Genomic DNA, 14,393 nt, shown 5'->3' with positions numbered 1-14,393 from the left:
AAATCTTACAAACCAAAAAGTTATGTTGCTCAGTTAAATTTTAATACATTTTAAACAAAAAAGTGTGGGTCAATTATTATTCAACCCCTAGGTTTAATATTTTGTGGAATAACCCTTGTTTGCAATTACAGCTAATAATCGTCTTTTATAAGACCTGATCAGGCCGGCACAGGTCTCTGGAGTTATCTTGGCCCACTCCTCCATGCAGTTCTTCTCCAAGTTATCTAGGTTCTTTGGGTATCTCATGTGGACTTTAATCTTGAGCTCCTTCCACAAGTTTTCAATTGGGTTAAGGTCAGGAGACTGACTAGGCCACTCCAACACCTTGATTTTTTCCCTCTTGAACCAGGCCTTGGTTTTCTTGGCTGTATGCTTTGGGTCGTTGTCTTGTTGGAAGATGAAATGACGACCCATCTTAAGATCCTTGATGGAGGAGCGGAGGTTCTTGGCCAAAATCTCCAGGTAGGCCGTGCTATCCATCTTCCCATGGATGCGGACCAGATGGCCAGGCCCCTTGGCTGAGAAACAGCCCCACAGCATGATGCTGCCACCACCATGCTTGACTGTAGGGATGGTATTCTTGGGGTCGTATGCAGTGCCATCCAGTCTCCAAACGTCACGTGTGTGGTTGGCACCAAAGATCTCGATCTTGGTCTCATCAGACCAGAGAACCTTGAACCAGTCTGTCTCAGAGTCCTCCAAGTGATCATGAGCAAACTGTAGACGAGCCTTGACATGACGCTTTGAAAGTAGAGGTACCTTACGGGCTCGTCTGGAACGGAGACCATTGCGGTGGAGTACGTTACTTATGGTATTGACTGAAACCAATGTCCCCACTGCCATGAGATCTTCCCGGAGCTCCTTCCTTGTGGTCCTTGGGTTAGCCTTGACTCTTCGGACAAGCCTGGCCTTGGCACGGGAGGAAACTTTCAAAGGCTGTCCAGGCCGTGGAAGGCTAACAGTGGTTCCATAAGCCTTCCACTTCCGGATGATGCTCCCAACAGTGGAGACAGGTAGGCCCAACTCCTTGGAAAGGGTTTTGTACCCCTTGCCAGCCTTGTGACCCTCCACGATCTTGTCTCTGATGGCCTTGGAATGCTCCTTTTGTCTTTCCCATGTTGACCATGTATGAGTGCTGTTCACAAGTTTGGGGAGAGTCTTAAATAGTCAGAAAAGGCTGGAAAAAGAGATAATTAATCCAAACATGTGAAGCTCATTGTTCTTTGTGCCTGAAATACTTCTTAATACTTTAGGGGAACCAAACAGAATTCTGGTGGTTTGAGGGGTTGAATAATAAATGACCCTCTGAATAAACTTTTCACAATTTAAAAAAAAATTAAAGAAATAACATTCTTTTTTGCTGCAGTGCATTTCACACTTCCAGGCTGATCTACAGTCCAAATGTCACAATGCCAAGTTAATTCCGAATGTGTAAACCTGCTAAATCTGCAGGGGGTTGAATACTACTTGTAGGCACTGTATATAAGCATGTATATGTGGAGATAGAGATAGATATATATACTGCTCAAAAAAATGAAGGGAACACTTAACAGAATATAACTCCAAGTAAATCAAACTTCGGAAAATCAAACTGTCCACTTAGGAAGCAACACTGACAATCAATTCCTCATGCTGCTGTGCAAATGGAATAGACAACAGATGGAAATTATTGGCAATTATCAAGACACACTCAATAAAGGAGTGGTTCTGCAGGTGGGGACCACAGACCACATCTCCTTACCAATGTTTTCTGGCTGATGTTATGGTCACTTTTGAATGTTGGTTGTGTGTTCACACTCGTGGTAGCATGAGACAGACTCTACAACCCACACACGTGGCTCAGGTAGTAGTGTCCAGAGGCTGGAGGCACTACCAGGAGACAGGCCAGTACACCAGGAGACGTGGAGGGGGCCGTAGGAGGGCAACAACCCAGTAGCAGGACCGCTACCTCCACCTTTGTGCAAGGAGGAGCACTGCCAGAGCCCTGCAAAATGACCTCCAGCAGGCCACATATGTGCATGTGTCTGCACAAACAGTTAGAAACCGACTCCATCAGGATGGTCTGAGGGCTCGACGTCCACAGATGGAGGTTGTGCTCACAGCCAAACACTGCAGGACGCTTGGCATTTGCCACAGAACACCAGGATTGGCAAATTCACCACTGGCGCCATGTGCTCTTCACACATGAAAGGTTCACACTGAGCACATGTGACAGACGTGGCAGAGTCTGGCGACGCCGTGGAGAGTGATCTGCCTGCAACATCCTTCAGCATGACCGGTTTGGCAGTGAGTCAGTAATGGTGTGGGGTGGCATTTCTTTGGAGGGCTACACAGTCCTACATGTGCTCGCCAGAGGTAGCCATTAGGTACCGAGATGAGATCCTTAGACCCCTTGTGAGACCATATGCTGGTGTGGTTGGCCCTGGGTTCCTCCTAATGCAGAACAATGCCAGACCTCATGTGGCTGGAGTGTGTGAGCAGTTCCTGCAAGATGAAGGCATTGAAGCTATGGACTGGCCCACCCATTCCGATCCCTCAGGAGACCATCTGCCGCCTCATCAGGAGAATGCCCAGGCGTTGTACAGTAGGGAGGGGTCATACAGGCACGTGGAGGCCACACAATACTGAGCCTCTTTTTGACTTGTTTTAACCCCTTTACTCCCAAGGGTGGTTTGCACGTTAATGACCGGGCCATTTTTTACAATTCTTACAATTTATTCACCCTTCAGGTGCTTTACAGGAATTTTTTGAATGTTTAAAAAAAAGAACATTTAACTTTTTTTCACAAAAAAAATTACTTCAGGTCCAATTGTTTTTATTTTTCCAAGGGTAACAGGAGAAATTGGACTGCAAAAGTTATTGTGCAATTTGTCCTGAGTACGCTGATACCTGATATGTGGGGGGGAACCACTGTTTTGGCGCATGGCAGAGCTTGGAAGGGAGCAATTGCGGTTTGACTTTTTCAACGCAAAATTGGCTGGAATTGAGATTGGGCGCCATGTCACATTTGGAGATCCCGTGATGTGCCTAAACAGTGGAAACCCCCAAGTGACCCCATTTTGGAAACTAGACCCCCCAAGGAACTTATCTAGATATGTGTTGAGAACTTTGAACCCCCAAGGACTTCACAGAAGTTTATAACGTACAGCCGTATAATTAAAAAATCATATTTTTTCCAGAAAAATGATCTTTTCACTCGCAATTTTTATTTTCCCAAGGGAAACGGGACACCAAAACATATTGTACAATTTGTCCTGAGTACGCTGATACCCCATATGTGGGGGTAAACCACTATTTGGGCGCATGGCAGAGCTCGGAAGGGAATGAGCGCCGTTTGACTTTTTCAACACAGAATTGGCTTGATGCCATATCGCATTTGGAGAGCCCCTGATGTGCCTGAACAGTGGAAACCCCCCACAAGTGACCCCATTTTGGAAACTAGACCCTCAAGGAACTTATCTAGATGTGTGGTGAGCACTTTGACAGAAGTTTATAACGTAGAGCCATACAAATAAAAAAAATCATTTTTTTCCACAAACATGATCTTTTAGTCCCCAATTTTTTTATTTTCCCAAGGGTAACAGGAGAAATTGGACCCCAAAAGTTGTTGTCCAATTTGTCCTGAGTCCGCTGATACCCCATATGTGGGAGAAAACTACTGTAGGGGCATACGTCGGGGCTCGGAAGGGAAGTAGTGATGTTTTGGAATGCAGACTTTGATGGAATGGTCTGCGGGTGTCATGTTGCCCTTGTAGAGCCACTGATGTGCCTAAACTGTGGCAACACCCCACAAGTGACCCCATTTTGGAAATGACCCCCCCAAGGAACTTATCTAGATGTGTGGTGAGCACTTTGAACCCCCAAGTGCTTCACAGAAGTATATAACGTAGAGCCATACAAATAAAAAAACATTTTTTTCCATAAAAATATTTTTGCTTTAATTTTTTATTTTCCCAAGAGTAACAGGAGAAATTGGACCCCAAAAGTTGTTGTGCAATTTGTCCTGAGTAGGCTGATACCCTATATGTGGGGGTAAACCACTGTTTGAGCGTTTGACAGAGCTTGGAAGGGAAGGAGCACCGTTTGACTTTTTCAACGCAGAATTGGCTGGAATTGAGATCAGATGCCATGTTGCGTTTGGAGAGCCCCTGAAGTGCCTAAACAGTGGAAACGCCCCAATTCTAACTCCAACGCTAACCCCAACACACCCCTAACCCTAATCTCAGCCCTAACCCTAGCCTTAACCCTAGCTCTAATGGGAAAATGGAAATAAATACTTTTTTTAATTTTATTTTTCCCTAACTAAGGGGGTGATAAAGGGGGGTTTGATTTACTATTTATGGCGGGTTTTTATGTTCGGCAGCTGTCACATGCTAAAAGACGCTTTTTATTGTAAAAATAGCTTTGCATCACCACATTTTGAGAGCTATAATTTTTCCATATTTTGACCCACAGTGTCATGTGAGGTCTTATTTTTTGTGGGACGAGTTGACGCTTTTATTGGTACCATTTTCAGGCACGTGACTTTTTTTATCACTTTTTATTCTGACTTTTGTGACGCAGAATGAGCAAAAGCCAGCATTTCATGAATTTCTTTTTTGGGGGGGGCGTTGACACCGTTCTGCATGTGGTAAAATTGATAAAGGGGTTTTATTCTTCGGGTCAGTACGATTACAGCGATACCTCATTTATATCATTTTTTATGTTTTGGCGCTTTTATACAATAAAAATAATTTTATATGAAAAAATTATTTTTACATAACTTTATTCTGCGAGCTATAAATTTTTTGCTGATGACGCTGTGTGGTGGCTCATTTTTTGTGGGACAAGATGACGTTTTCGGCGGTACCATGTTTATTTATATCCGTCTTTTCGATCGCATGTTATTGCACTTTTTGTTCGGCAGTATGATGATAAAGCATTGTTTTTTGCTTTGTTTTTTTTTCTTTTTAAGAGGTTCACTAAAGGGGTTAACTAGTGGGACAGTTTCATAGGGCGGGTCGTTACGGACGCGGCGATACTAAATATGTGCACTTTTATTGTTTTTTTTATTTAGAAAGCGAAAGAATTTATTAGGGAATATTTTTTTTTATTTAGGATTTTTTGAAAATTATTTTTGCAAGTTTTTTTTTTTTTTACTTTGTTTTATTGTCCCGGGGGGGACATCATTGTCTAGTGTCAGATCGCTGATCTGACACCTTGCACAGCAGTTGTGTCCGATCAGCAATCTGACAGGCAGTGAAGCAGGCTTTCTCAGCGCCTGCTCTAAGCAGGCACTGAGGAAGCCGCCTCCCTGCAGGACCCCGAAGGCCCCTGCGGCCATATTGGATCCGGGAACTGCAGGGAGGAGACCCTTGGAGCAGCGCGAGCACATCACGCTGCTCCGAGGGTCTCAGGGAAGCACGCAGGAAGCCCCCTCCCTGCGCAAATCTTCCCTGTGTCCCCGGTACACTGAGATCATGTTTGATCGCATTGTGTCAGGGATTAATGTGCCGGGCGCGGTCCAAGACCTCGCCTGGCACATTGTGCCGGATGTCAGCTGTGATAATCAGCTAATATCCGGTCTTGATCAGCGGCGCTGATCGCGTGTGACGTACTATTCCGTCTATGGGACTTAGGTCCCAGATCACATGGACGGAATAGTACATCCAATGTAGGAAAGGGGTTAAAGACGTTACATTCCACTTTAATTTTGTGTGTGACTCCAAATCCAGGCCTCCATTGGTTAATAAATGTGATTTCCATTGATGATTTTTGTGTGGTTTTGTTGTCAGCACATTCAACTTTGTTTTCCAAACGTTTTGGAGTTTTATTAAATGGGGAAGAAGGGGAGGGAAGGAAAGATGAAAAGTAAAAAAGGAAGGACAACAATGTCCAAATGTAAAGAATACATAAAATGTAACATGTTAATGCAGAAGCATATTATACAATGAACTATTACAAAGGTAAGTATTTAAGCATATATTAAATTTGTTCCAAGCCAGAGACCTAATCCCAACGGGGCCTAGGCAGACGCACTCTGCACTCTTCCTTCAATGGAAGTCTTCAAACAGGGGCTGGACAGGCATCTGACTGGGATGATTTAGCGAATCCTGCTTTGAGCAGGGGGTTGGAGCAGATGGCCCAGGAGGTCCCTTCCAACTCTACGATTCTATGATTCTATGAAGACCTTAAGAGAACAGCTCCAGCCATCTAGACCATTTACTAGCAAATTGATCATGCATATGTGCAAATTTCAGTTCAAAGGAATGGTGAAGGCTAATTTTGTCTATAATATCGTTAATTTGTGGAGGTTTTGGATTTTTCCAAAGGAAAGCGATATTGTGTTTGGAAACTAGTAAAATGTGCATAATCAACAGCCTGTTAGTAGGGTCAATTTTGTCAGTGTCTAGAGAAAGAAGGGCCAGACGAGGAGACAAAATAAGGTCGCATTCCTAAGATAAAATCGATAAGATTTGAAACCTTTCTCCAAAAGGGAACAATTTTGGGACATTGCCAAAATATATGCAAAATATTTCCTGGCCTTCCACAACCCCTCCAACAGAGCGAAGAATTGTCAGGGTTGATTCTATGGAGTTTTACAGGGGTATAATACCATCTCGTTAAAAGTTTGAAGTGGGTCTCTTGTAGTGATAAGGAAATGGTAGAGGCGTACGAGAGGGAGCATGCCTGTTCAAGGTCAGGAGGGTCAATTATTGTATGTAATTCGTTTTCCCATTTGATAATATTTTGAGTCATGACCACTGCAAAGCTATTATTACACCACTTGTAAGTATACTCAAAACTCCAGAAAATATTATGGTCTATATTACAAATAAGATTAACTGCTGGTTTAGAAATTCTTGGTGAAATAGCAAGGAACTCATGGAGTTTGTCTTTAAGGATGACATATTGTAAGAAAGCAGGATAGTAGATTGAAATCTATTCTTGAGTTTGTTATAAGGTGTACAAAGAGCACCATGGTATAAATCTTTGAGTCTTTTGAGACCAAGTGCAGACCAAACGGGGTCAATAGTCTGATTGGATGCTTGAAATATAACTGATAAGGTCAAATTTTTTAATGTGGCTTCTTTATTAGAGCCTCTTTTGGGAACAGAATTTTTTTGCCAAGCTTCAGAAATACCTTGAAAAATTGGATGAGAGTTTTCAATTAATTTTTTATGAAAGAGTTGGTTGAATTAATAGGTGAAGAGGTTTATAATTGTTAAAAGACAATTCTAGTTCATGCCAAGCTGGTGTCATATCATGTGGCCACCAGAATGCGCTTTGTTTGACTAAATTTGCAGTGTAATAAGCCGTGATATTTGGGGAACCAGCTCCACCACAAGATTTATGACTGTAGAGAATGTTTTTTGCTATTCTGGGTCTTTTGTTATTCCATATAAAGGAATTCAATGAGGCTTGGAGATTTGTAAGAGAAGAAGTGGGAACTTTTAAAGGAAGAGAGCGAAGTAGATATAGGATTTTTGGGAAGATGTATGATTTAACCATCATGATTAGAGTTGAGCGATACCGTCCGATACTTCAAAGTATCGTATCGGATGGTATCGGCCGATCTTTAAAAAAAGTATCGGTATCGCCGATTCCGATACCGGAAGTCCCATTCAAGTCTATGGGACTTCCGGTATCGGAATAAGAAAAACCCTTTCCTGCCCTTGTACAGCCTCTCTGGGGTCTGTACGGGCCTTTCGGGGGGCTGTGCCGGCCTGCCAGGGGGTCTGTGCAGGCTCCGGTGGTCTGTGCCGGCCTGCCGGGGGGCTGTGCAGGCTCCGGGGGGCTGTGCCAGCCTGCCGGGGGGCTGTGCCGGCCTGCCGGGGGGCTGTGCCGGCCTGCCGGGGGGCTGTGCAGGCTCCGGGGGGCTGTGCAGGCATCGTCCGATGGGACTACAAGTCCCATCGGGCGATGCCTGCTACCATGACAGTGATTGACACATTAGCCAATGATGGGACAGTAGTAGTCCCATCATCCGGCTAATGTGTTAAATGTTAAAAAAAAAAAAAAAATACTACATACATACTACATGCATGCTACATACATGCTACATACATACTACATATATACTACATACATACTACATACATGCTACATACATACTACATGCATGCTACATGCATGCTACATGCATGCTACATGCATGCTACATACATACCACATACATACTACATACATGCTACATACTACATACATACTACATACATACTACATGCATGCTACATACATACTACATACATACTACATGCATGCTACATACATACTACATACCACATACATACTACATACATGCTACATACATACTACATGCATGCTACATGCATGCTACATACATACTACATACATACCACATACATACTACATACATGCTACATACATACTACATGCATGCTACATACATGCTACATACATACCACATACATACTACATACATGCTACATACTACATACATACTACATACATACTACATACATACTACATGCATGCTACATGCATGCTACATACATACTACATGCATGCTACATACATACTACATGCATGCTACATACATACTACATGCTACATACATACCACATACATACTACATACATGCTACATACTACATACATGCTACATACTACATACATGCTACATACATGCTACATGCATGCTACATGCATGCTACATACATGCTACATACATGCTACATACATGCTACATACATACTACATGCATGCTACATACATACTACATATATACTACATGCATGCTACATACATACTGCATGCTACATGCATGCTACATACATACTACATACATACTACATGCTACATACATACCACATATATACTACATACATACAATACATTCATACAATACATACATAGACATACAGTACATATAACATATAGTAACATACTTACCAATACTTGTCACATTGTTCCCCGAAGCCATTGTCTTTTCCGGAATAAATATTAACATAACAAACCACAAAAATACTCACCCACGATCCGAAGCAGTCCACGAGTGTGTCCCACGACGATCTTGGGTAGAGAACGGCAGCATCAGATGATGCTGCCGTTCTCTACGGGCTGCAGGAATCCAATGACGGAAGGTAGGTATCCTTCCGCACTGTATTCCTCCGCCACTTAAAAAAAAAAAAAAGTCCCTAGTCTCACTTTATGCCATTGCTGTGTGGGAATTTCCCACGCAGCAATGGCATAAAGTGAGACTAGGGACTTTTTTTTTTTTAAGTGGCGGAGGAATACAGTGCGGAAGGATACCTACCTTCCGTCATTGGATTCCTGCAGCCCGTAGAGAACGGCAGCATCATCTGATGCTGCCGTTCTCTACCCAAGATCGTCGTGGGACACACTCGTGGACTGCTTCGGATCGTGGGTGAGTATTTTTGTGGTTTGTTATGTTAATATTTATTCCGGAAAAGACAATGGCTTCGGGGAACAATGTGACAAGTATTGGTAAGTATGTTACTCTATGTTATATGTACTGTATGTCTATGTATGTATTGTATGAATGTATTGTATGTATGTAGTATATATGTGGTATGTATGTAGCATGTAGTATGTATGTAGCATGTAGTATGTATGTAGCATGCATGTAGCATGCAGTATGTATGTAGCATGCATGTAGTATATATGTAGTATGTATGTAGCATGCATGTAGTATATATGTAGTATGTATGTAGCATGTATGTGGTATGTATGTAGCATGTAGTATGTATGTAGCATGCATGTAGTATGTATGTAGTATGTATGTAGTATGTATGTAGTATGTATGTAGTATGTATGTAGTATGTATGTGGCATGTATGTAGCATGTAGTATGTATGTAGCATGTATGTAGCATGTATGTAGCATGTATGTAGTATGTATGTAGTATGTATGTAGTATGTATGTAGTATGTAGCATGTATGTAGTATGTATGTGGTATGTATGTAGCATGTAGCATGCATGTAGCATGCATGTAGCATGCATGTAGCATGCATGTAGTATGTATGTAGCATGTAGTATGTATGTAGCATGCATGTAGTATATATGTAGTATATATGTAGCATGCATGTAGTATGTATGTAGTATGTATGTGGTATGTATGTAGCATGTAGTATGTATGTAGCATGCATGTAGCATGCATGTAGTATGTATGTAGCATGTATGTAGTATATATGTAGTATGTATGTAGCATGTAGTATGTATGTAGCATGCATGTAGTATGTATGTAGTATTTTTTTTTTTTTTTTAACATTTAACACATTAGCCGGATGATGGGACTACTACTGTCCCATCATTGGCTAATGTGTCAATCACTGTCATGGTAGCAGGCATCGCCCGATGGGACTTGTAGTCCCATCGGACGATGCTTGCACAGACCCCCGGACATCAGCACAGCCCCCCGGCAGGCCGGCACAGCCCCCCGGCAGGCCGGTACAGACCCCCACAGGGTGCACAGCCCCCCGGCAGGCCGGCACAGCCCCCCGGCAGGCCGGTACAGACCCCCACAGGGTGCACAGACCACCGGCAGGCCGGCACAGCCCCCCGGCAGGCCGGTACAGACCCCCACAGGGTGCACAGACCACCGGCAGGCCGGCACAGCCCCCCGGCAGGCCGGTACAGACCCCGGGCAGTCCACACAGCCCCCCGGCAGGCCGGCACAGCCCCCCGGCAGGCCGGCAGAGACCCCCGGAAGGCCCGAAATGACGGCGCATCATGATGCGCACACACCGCGCATCATGATGACGTCAGTCTGTCAATCAACTTTGAACTTCCGATTCCGATGCCGAATTCCGATATTGAAAAAATATCGGAAGTCGGTATCGGAATTCCGATACAGCAAGTATCGGCCGATACCCGATACTTGCGGTATCGGAATGCTCAACACTAATCATGATTCTTCCCCACCAAGAGAGTCCATCATCTCTAGATATACGAAATTCGTTAAAAAGCTTTTTGGTAAGAATCTCTAAGTTTAATTTTATAAGAGAGTTTATATTTTTGACAAATTTTAGGCCTAGGTATGTCAGCCCATCAGTAGCCCCAACCCCAAGGCGAGAGGCCCTCAATTTCTCCTTGGTCTATTCCCAGGTTAAAGCCAAGTATTTTGGATTTAGAGTCATTTATTTTAAAATAAGAGACCTTGGAAAAAGTCTGGATTACAGTTTGTAAGGCAGTGATAGAGTTGCTTGGATCGTTAAGGGTAAGAATTATATCATCTGCATATAACGCTATTTTAAAATCTCTATGCAAGGTTTTAATTCCTGAGATCTTTGTAATATTCCTGTTTAATTGGGCCAGAGGTTCAATGGCCAATGCGAAAAGCAATGGTGACAAGGGGCAGCCCTGTCTAGTCCCATTAGCTATATTAAACGTAGGGGAAAGATGATTGTTGGAATATACCCTCGCCCCAGGGCCCGAGTACAAAGCTATAATACCTCCCGTGAGTCGAGAATTCATTCCAAATTTTTTGAGAGTTGCTTTGAGATAAGACCAAGTAAGGCGGTCAAACGCTTTCTCAGCATCAAGAGAGATAACAGTGACTTTGAGGTTTTTCGAGGAAATGAGCTTAATTATGTTAATGAGCCTTTTCGTACCATCAATGGATTGTCTTCCTTTAATGAAGCCTATCTGATTGTTGGAAATTAGTGTCGGGAGAAATTGATTTAGTCTATTAGCCAAGATTTTTGCGTAAATTTTTACGTCTGTGTTGATGAGGGATATAGGTCTATAATTAAAAACTTGGGTAGTGTCAGAATTTGGTTTAGGGATTACGACAATGGTCGCTTCCAGCATCTCATTGGGAAATTGACCTGATTGGAAAGCTGAATTAAATACTTTTACAAGGTGAGGGGCCAATAAATTACTAAAAGACTTGAAATAATCATTACTAAACCCGTCTGGTCCGGGTGATTTAAATGTTTAAGCTTTTTTTTATAGTTTCAAGGACTTCTTGTTCAGTGAAGGGAGAAGACAAAAAAGATAAGTCTTCAGAGTTGAATTTTGGAAGGTTCATGCTGGAAAGGAATGATCCAATCTCTGAGGTAGTTGGCTGCAAATTAGGGTAATCCTGATTAATATTATGCAGATTTTTGTAATAATCGGCAAAAGCCTTTACAATATCTTTAGGGTGGACCAAAGATGTACCATTAGAGGAAGTTATATTGTCAGTTCTATTCCGTTTCTGTATATTCTTAATTCTGTTTGACATGTATTTTGAAGGGCGATTTATACATAAGTGAAGCTTGCATTTTGCCGATCTAATAGCTGAGTCGTAAAAATTGAATATGAGTTTCCTTAATTGCATTCTAAGATCGATACATTCTGATAATACAGCTTGTTTGCTAGAGGAAACAGAGGATCGACAAAGTTCCTCTTTAGATTTAATTGACTGTTGTAGGGTAAGGATTTTATCTCTGTTAACTTTTTTTTGTCTGGAGGAAATTTGGATCAAAACTCCCCTCAATACCACCTTGTGAGCGTTCCAACAGGAAAATGGATTTAGGAGGACGGAGTCGGTTTCACTAAAATAATTCTGTAAGGCTGAGCTGATTTCAGATTTGGTGGAGGGGTTATGAAGCAAAGAGGAGTTGAATTTCCACATGAATTGGGGGTGATTTGGAGGCCCTATTGTCAATTCTGCAGTTACCGGAGAATGATCTGAAATAGATTTATTAAGTATGGAGACGGAGGAGAACCTTGGCAAGGAGAAGACATCTGTGAGTATCAAGTCTATTCTAGAGACCGACTGATGGCCATCAGAAAAATGAGTAAATTCTCTAGATGTGGTGTTCAAACAGCAGAATGACTCGAATAGCTCGTGATTATAAATCCAGCTGTTCAAGGATTGCGATCTTTGCTGGGGGAGGTGGAGTCTAGTGTATTATCTGGCACCATATTAAAGTCACCTAATAAAAGTAGAGTTCCTGAGCGTAAGGTGTCGATTTTTTTCATTAGCTTATTTAGAAAACTAAGTTGTCTGATGGTGGGAACATAAGTATTAACTATTGTGAAGGTGTGGCCGTTCAATTTGCATAGGAGAATATGATAGTGACCTTTTACGTCCTTGACTTCAGAGAGAAATTCAAAGGAAATTGAATTACCAATCAGGGTTAAAACTCCAGCTTTCTTTCGTGGCCCGCAAGACTCAAATACAAATGGGAAATTTTTGAGATTTATAGAAGATTGGTTGTCTTTTTTGAACTTAGTTTCTTGGGGTTATTTGTATAACCCCAAGGATGTAACCCGTTAATTTCTTTACCAATGGAAAATCTCTTCCAAGGGCTATTTAGCCCCCTGACATTATAAGACACAACTTTTATTTTCATGTTACAAGAGTGGCAAGGACCGTATGAAGTGGGGTAGATGAAATAAGGAAACCAGAGTGCACCTACCTTTGAAGAACTTAGTTAACAAAAAAAGCAACCTAAAACTGAAGACCTGTTTAAAGCCGAAAACAGAAAAATACAAAACAGTAAGAACAAAATTGTCCTTCAGAAAGAACCTAGCTGGTAGGCTCTAATTCCTTAGTGCAGGAAAGTTTGTGCAAGGATCCCATTAGAGGCATCCTTTAGCTGTCAATCATAACTGCACTGTTCCTAGAAGGAAAATAATCTCATGTGATATATGAGTCCATAAAGAAGTAGAGAAGTAAGAAAACCTGTGGAAAGAAGAATAATAAGCAGAGTAATACACTGAACAAATAATCAAAAAGTGTAGCGAGGCCTTTTAACCAGGAGAGCAAATATGTAGGCAGGGTCTTTCCGTTGGATCATCCCGTCTCTGAAGAGGGCCTGGGGTCTTGATAGTTAGAGTTTCTATGGCGATCGGGTATCCTGCAGTAGGACAGGAAATCTCTTCCTTCCTTAGGCGAGAATAGGACGGTCGTCTTTCCTTTGTAGAATACCAAAAGTTTAAGTGGAAAGCCCCATTTATAGGGGATATTATTTTCCCTCGAGGTGACTGGCTTAAAAGACTTTCTTCCTTCAATAGTTTCCTTTGAAAGATCTGTGAATAGCTGAAGGTGAGCATAGGGTTCTGGAAAACCTCCTAGATCTTTAACCAATTTTTGAATTTTTTCCTTGATCTTGAAGAAGTTGACCCTTCAGATGGTATCTCTAGGTAGATCTTTATCGATATTCTGTGGTTTGGGAAGTCTGTGGATCCTATCTATGATGAGATCCTGGTCTGTAAATGCCGGTAGTAATTTTTTGAAAATTGTCTTGACGAAGTCTTCTTGTTTATCCGGTGAGAGAGATTCTTGTATTCCTCTTATTTTCAAGGTGTTTCCTCTGTTCCTGTCTTCTATATCCGCAACTTTAATTTTAAGTCTGTGAAATTCAGATTTGAGGTCATGGGTGTCTTTTGATAAATCATCAGTGTGTTCTTCCACTACAGTTAGACGTTTTTCGTGGTT

Source organism: Dendrobates tinctorius, unplaced genomic scaffold, assembly GCF_039654945.1.
Source record: "Dendrobates tinctorius isolate UK_male_01 unplaced genomic scaffold, ASM3965494v1 ptg000098l, whole genome shotgun sequence".
NCBI classification, from domain to species: Eukaryota; Metazoa; Chordata; class Amphibia; order Anura; family Dendrobatidae; genus Dendrobates; species Dendrobates tinctorius.
Note: the sequence above shows the minus strand (reverse complement) of the source record.